This window comes from Triticum aestivum, chromosome 5A (genome assembly GCF_018294505.1).
Source record: "Triticum aestivum cultivar Chinese Spring chromosome 5A, IWGSC CS RefSeq v2.1, whole genome shotgun sequence".
In the NCBI taxonomy this organism is placed as follows: Eukaryota; Viridiplantae; Streptophyta; class Magnoliopsida; order Poales; family Poaceae; genus Triticum; species Triticum aestivum.
This window is the reverse complement of record NC_057806.1, coordinates 642858611-642863479: the sequence shown is the minus strand read 5'-3', so window position 1 is coordinate 642863479 and position 4869 is coordinate 642858611. Positions and strand designations below refer to the sequence as shown.

The 4869-nt window shown below is 44.8% G+C and overlaps 2 non-coding genes across 2 annotated transcripts; both read left to right on the top strand.

Moving 5' to 3' along the window:
* On the top strand, positions 1–161 carry LOC123109100 (U1 spliceosomal RNA). Its single transcript, XR_006452392.1, has one exon. It is a non-coding gene; the product is annotated as a U1 spliceosomal RNA (small nuclear RNA).
* A 3215-nt stretch (positions 162–3376) lies between these two features.
* On the top strand, positions 3377–3531 carry LOC123109107 (U1 spliceosomal RNA). The gene has a single exon (XR_006452400.1). It is a non-coding gene; the product is annotated as a U1 spliceosomal RNA (small nuclear RNA).
* Positions 3532–4869: the final 1338 nt, after the last annotated feature.

Genomic DNA, 4869 nt, shown 5'->3' with positions numbered 1-4869 from the left:
TCACTTACCTGGACGGGGTCGACGGGCGATCAAGAAGGCCCGTGGCCTGGGTCAATGGCCCACATTGCACTTGGTGGGTGCGTTGGCCCATCATCTCCCCAAGTGGGAGAATGAACGTCATAATTTGTGGTAGAGGGGGTACGCGTTCGCGCGGCCCCTGCCAATTCTTTTAAACTAAGTTTTGGTCCCTGGCCTGGCTTGCACATGCGGTCTGTTTTTGCAATCCAATCCTTGTCTGGTATGTTTCATCTGTTGCACAACCAGAGGGAGCCGTATGATCTGGCCTTCCCTGAAACTAAGTTGCGGTGAACTGAAAAAACAACACTGCAAACTATAACAAAACCATATGCGCCCGTCCAGTAGGAGAATCCCTTGCTCACACATTGACAAGGCTTCCAGCAAAATAAGAATAACCAGCAAGTAATCAAACACCGTCTCTAACTAAGCTCTAAACACTACAGGATGGAACTACCTGCAACAACTTCAGAGCTCCTGCCCGCCGTGAACATCTACGGCACATGCTGCAAAAAGGCCACTTTCCTGTTCAGTTCTCTGCTGGAAGAGCAATTTTTCGGAACAGACTGGTAGAGCTGGCTTAAATAAAGATGAACAACATTTTCCATGCATGCTGAACTGCACGCTGGCTCCAGCCTCTCATACGTTCAGGCAGTGCGTTCTTTCAACATGAGAAAAGAAGAGGCCATTCATGGAACTGAAGGTACACAACACAGGAGGGTTCTGAACTTCTGATACAAGTGTGGCACAGCAAGACTGCAAAATGTCCAAGATGAACTATCTGCACTACATTACGCGTCCACATGAATCGTGGGATATGTTTCAGTCCCCTGAGCAGATTAAATCAATGTACAAGCAGGGCTGATTACCCATTGCAACCGCCCCAACAGAGTGAATCGACAGTCTTGGTGTTCCTTTTGCGTGTTTCTGTTCTAGTACTATTCATTAAGACAAAGCACATGCTGAAGTGTGTAGAGCAGACAGAGATTAGATCAAAGCAGCCTAGAAGTTAAAACTTGTCACTCGTGGAGCAGATACGACCAAGTGTTGTGGGCTACTGCACCAAAGCGTTCTACATTAGTACAAAGCAAGTTGACGATTTTTTTTTTTGCGAAGAAGAACACCAGGCGGACACAAATTTTAATGATAAATACAGTGACAGTTATGCCAGCCTATAATGCCTCTCTTGCTCTAGCACCTACAGTTTATGATTGCAACAAACTTTTCACAAGGAATTCGCTAAACGACCACGAAACAGCTAGCAGCCCATAAAAACATAGTAGAAAGTCGTGGATAAACGCAGGCTCTATGTGGTTTAGAGAAGTCTAGTAGCCTTTATATATGGTGAACCATGATATAAAACGGCACAATACACTCCTTATTCCTTAAAAATAGGTAATTCCTTCCTCCCACAAGAGTTTGTTCCGACAGTCACTTTGCATCAATTATTTCGCATGCTACATACAATTTCAAAGTCATACATGATACATGTGCAGTCATCCACAACCATTAATAAGATGGACCTGTGTAAGGTCATACCTAGCTAACTTACCGGCAACCCATTAATGGTTGGTGACTAACATAAATCGTGAGTTATGATGCAGTACATCTCTTCATCATAATCTCAAAGTGAGAGTGGTCGTCTAGCCAGTGGCCTCCACGATAAATAGTAGTATGTTATCTTCATGCTAAAGAGCAAGCCAACACGACCAAATCGTCTAACTATGTTAGAAGTGTAGCTGGAAAAACTTAGAGGAATTTGAAAAATAATAACCAAGTTTCACAGGCAAGCTACATGTCAGTCGAATAAGAAGAGGAGGCATCTGGAAACAATAGCTTCCTGGCTGGATTGCCTGTCCGCAAGACTTGCTAGACATAAGTGAGCCATAGTCATAGCTAAGTGTGCTAACGCTCAAGAGGTTGGAGCATGCAATGTCCATCGTTTATCATCTACGGTACAACCTCACCTGTAGCGTCAAATACCATGAGAATATGGACAAAGCCAGCACACAATGATCCTCGACGGCTGTTAAGTGTAACACCCCGGATGCAGCACTGGTGCAAGAAACGCCGAGACCACGCCATGGCAGAACGTGTAGGTGCAAAACAAGAGAAAGAGAAAGAGCAGGCTAAGGATGTTAACTGATGAAACTGAAGACAAGTCAGGCAACACCATGACGGGCAAGAATACTGAACCTGAAACCAATGAGCAGGACGGTGAGTCCCGCAGGTCAGGGAGACCAGCAGCTGACCAGCACCATCTGTAAAAGTATGCCGGTGACGAATGGTTAAATACTGACAGTGGGCCACAACTGGAAGTGTGCGCAAAGTGTATTAAGTAGCATCCAGTTCACCTATCTCGGCATCCGGTGGATCAGAACTGAACCGAAGAACCGTGACCAGGGCTAGTGTTCCTCCTCTCTGGTCGTTCCCTCTTGTAACCAGACTTGGATACTCGGTGAATCAATTGAGAGAGTAGCAATTCCGTTTGTCTGATTGAGTAGTAGCTAGGTTCGTAACATTAAGACTCAGACAGCAACCTAGCTAAAACGCTGGTTGCACCTTAACTATTTGCATGGCAGTGAGCCACAAGGGACTCAATAGTTGCTAAACTCTTTGTCATCTCGAGCAAGGGTTTCCTTTCCTAGGAACCTCAACATCCTAGCGTTGTAACTACCTTGAGCATCCAAGCGTCCAATCCGCATCATGGCAGAGACGGCAAAGCTTGGTAAGAACGCTTGATAGTGACATCAAGGGGTTGAAGTGCAAACCAAGAAGTAGAAGGCGAGGGAGATTAGTGGGATACTTATATTATCTATGCCCGCCATCGCCCGATAGTTCTTCGCCCCCTTTTGAAGCTCCATCTGGTTCGAGTCTTGGTTGTGGCGGCTGGTCAATGGGTTGTTTGTAAAACAAGGTGTAGATAAATATATGATAGATATACTATATGACAGTACTATATATTCGCTGTTATATTTTGATGTACGATAAATAGTGACATCAGAAGAGCTCCTGTGGTATGGCAGTGATACCGTGTTCAGTATGAGGTTATACTGGAGGGAAGCTTGTTGTGCTTTACATGCTGAAACTGTAATGGATTGGACTACAAAACTGAAACTCTTTTCCCCGCAAAAAAGAAAAAACTGAAACTCTTTTGAATATCTGACGAGGGGCTGTCTCGGCGTGGGCTACAGGTGGTGATCGCCCCGCTGGGAAACGGAGACTGAAGCGAACCTCCCAGAACGCGTGCTTCCCTTCGCCCCTGCTGCTGTGCTTCGGTTTTTAGTACCACCTCGCCCAGCCGAGGAGCATCGAGAGGAAGAGCAGCCTATAAGAGTAGGGCGAGGTGCGACCTAGCTCCTTACTTACCCGGACTGGGTCGACGGGCGATCAAGAAGGCCCGTGGTCTGGGTCAATGGCCCACATTGCACTTGGGTGCGTTGGCCCATCATCTCCCCAAGTGGAGAATGAACGTCATAATTTGTGATAGAGGGCGCGGCCCCTGCCAATCCTTTGAAATTTAATCTTGGTCCTTGCCAGACCTCGCCTGCTTACTAAGTCTGGTGTTACTGCTCCTAGTCTGGTTCATCTGTTGAACAGAACAGACAACAGTTTCTTCAGGTAGTGTGTTCTCTGAACAGAGAACAAAATTCAGTAATTGCTGGAAGGTTCTGATCCCAAGTTTCTCTTGGCAACACGAACCACGAACCCGTCCTTGCCTGGCCTGCTTAAGAAAATTCAGTCCTCCGGGTCTTCTTCAGGCAGTGGTCGCTTAGTGTTGTTCTCTGAAGAGGGAAAACAAAATTCAGCAATTGCTGGAGGGGTCTGATCCAAGTTGTTCTCTGAAGAGGGAAAACAAAATTCAGCAATTGCTGGAGGGGTCTGATCCAAGTTTCTCTAGGCAACGCGAACGACCAAATATATGCATCTCGTGCTGCCCGGTTGTACATTCTCACGCCCTTTACCTTCAACTAGCTAAAATTTGGCTCGAACTGAACTTATGAACATGCAGAGACATGTAGATAGAGCCGATTCAACTCACTGCAGGGTTTACTTTAACTTGTTAGTTCAAGCAGAGCCATGCACCCCACACAGACTTAGCATTTCGCCGCGAAAATTCTAGACAAGAAAACCTAGCTTTAGTTCCACTAGTACAAATGCCCGTGCGTTGCACTGGGTGATAAAAGTAGTAGAACCTGCTTGATGGGTTATTTTTCGCCATTTTTCATATTTAATTTCAATAAATGTTAAGCATGGAATTTTCTTTTTTAAAAAAACTTAATATTTCATTAAAATATAAACTCTATAATTTTTTTAAATTATCTATTTCTGTTGTACATTTCAAAATGGTTTTTGTAGTAATTGGACGAATTTTAAAGTGCTTTTAAAAATTACGAATATTTTTTGAAATATTTTTAAACTATTTTTCTGTTAACTTTTTGGGCATTTTTGTTTGGTAATTTTTACAGATAGTTGGTAGTTTGGTTGGGAAGTTTATTTTTTACTATTTGGGCTTGGCCCAAACAAAGTAGTTAGCGTACATGGAAGGACCCACGAAGTCATCTTCGTACCACTGCGATCCCTAAAAAAATATTCTTACTATTGCGCCGTGAGGGCTCTTCCTTATCTTTCCCATTCTCTAGTACTCCCTTGTGCGCAGCCGCCGTGCGCTCCATCCGCTTCTAACTATCGTCGAAGATCTTCGCCTCGCCTGCCCTCTGTTCCCTCGGGCATCCTAGCGACGCAGCAATGAAGCACCGCCGACGATCGAAACAACAGAAGCTCGACTCGATACCTCCCATATAGCACTGATTATTTTTAGCAATGAACATGATTTGCTTTCAGTGAAGGGAC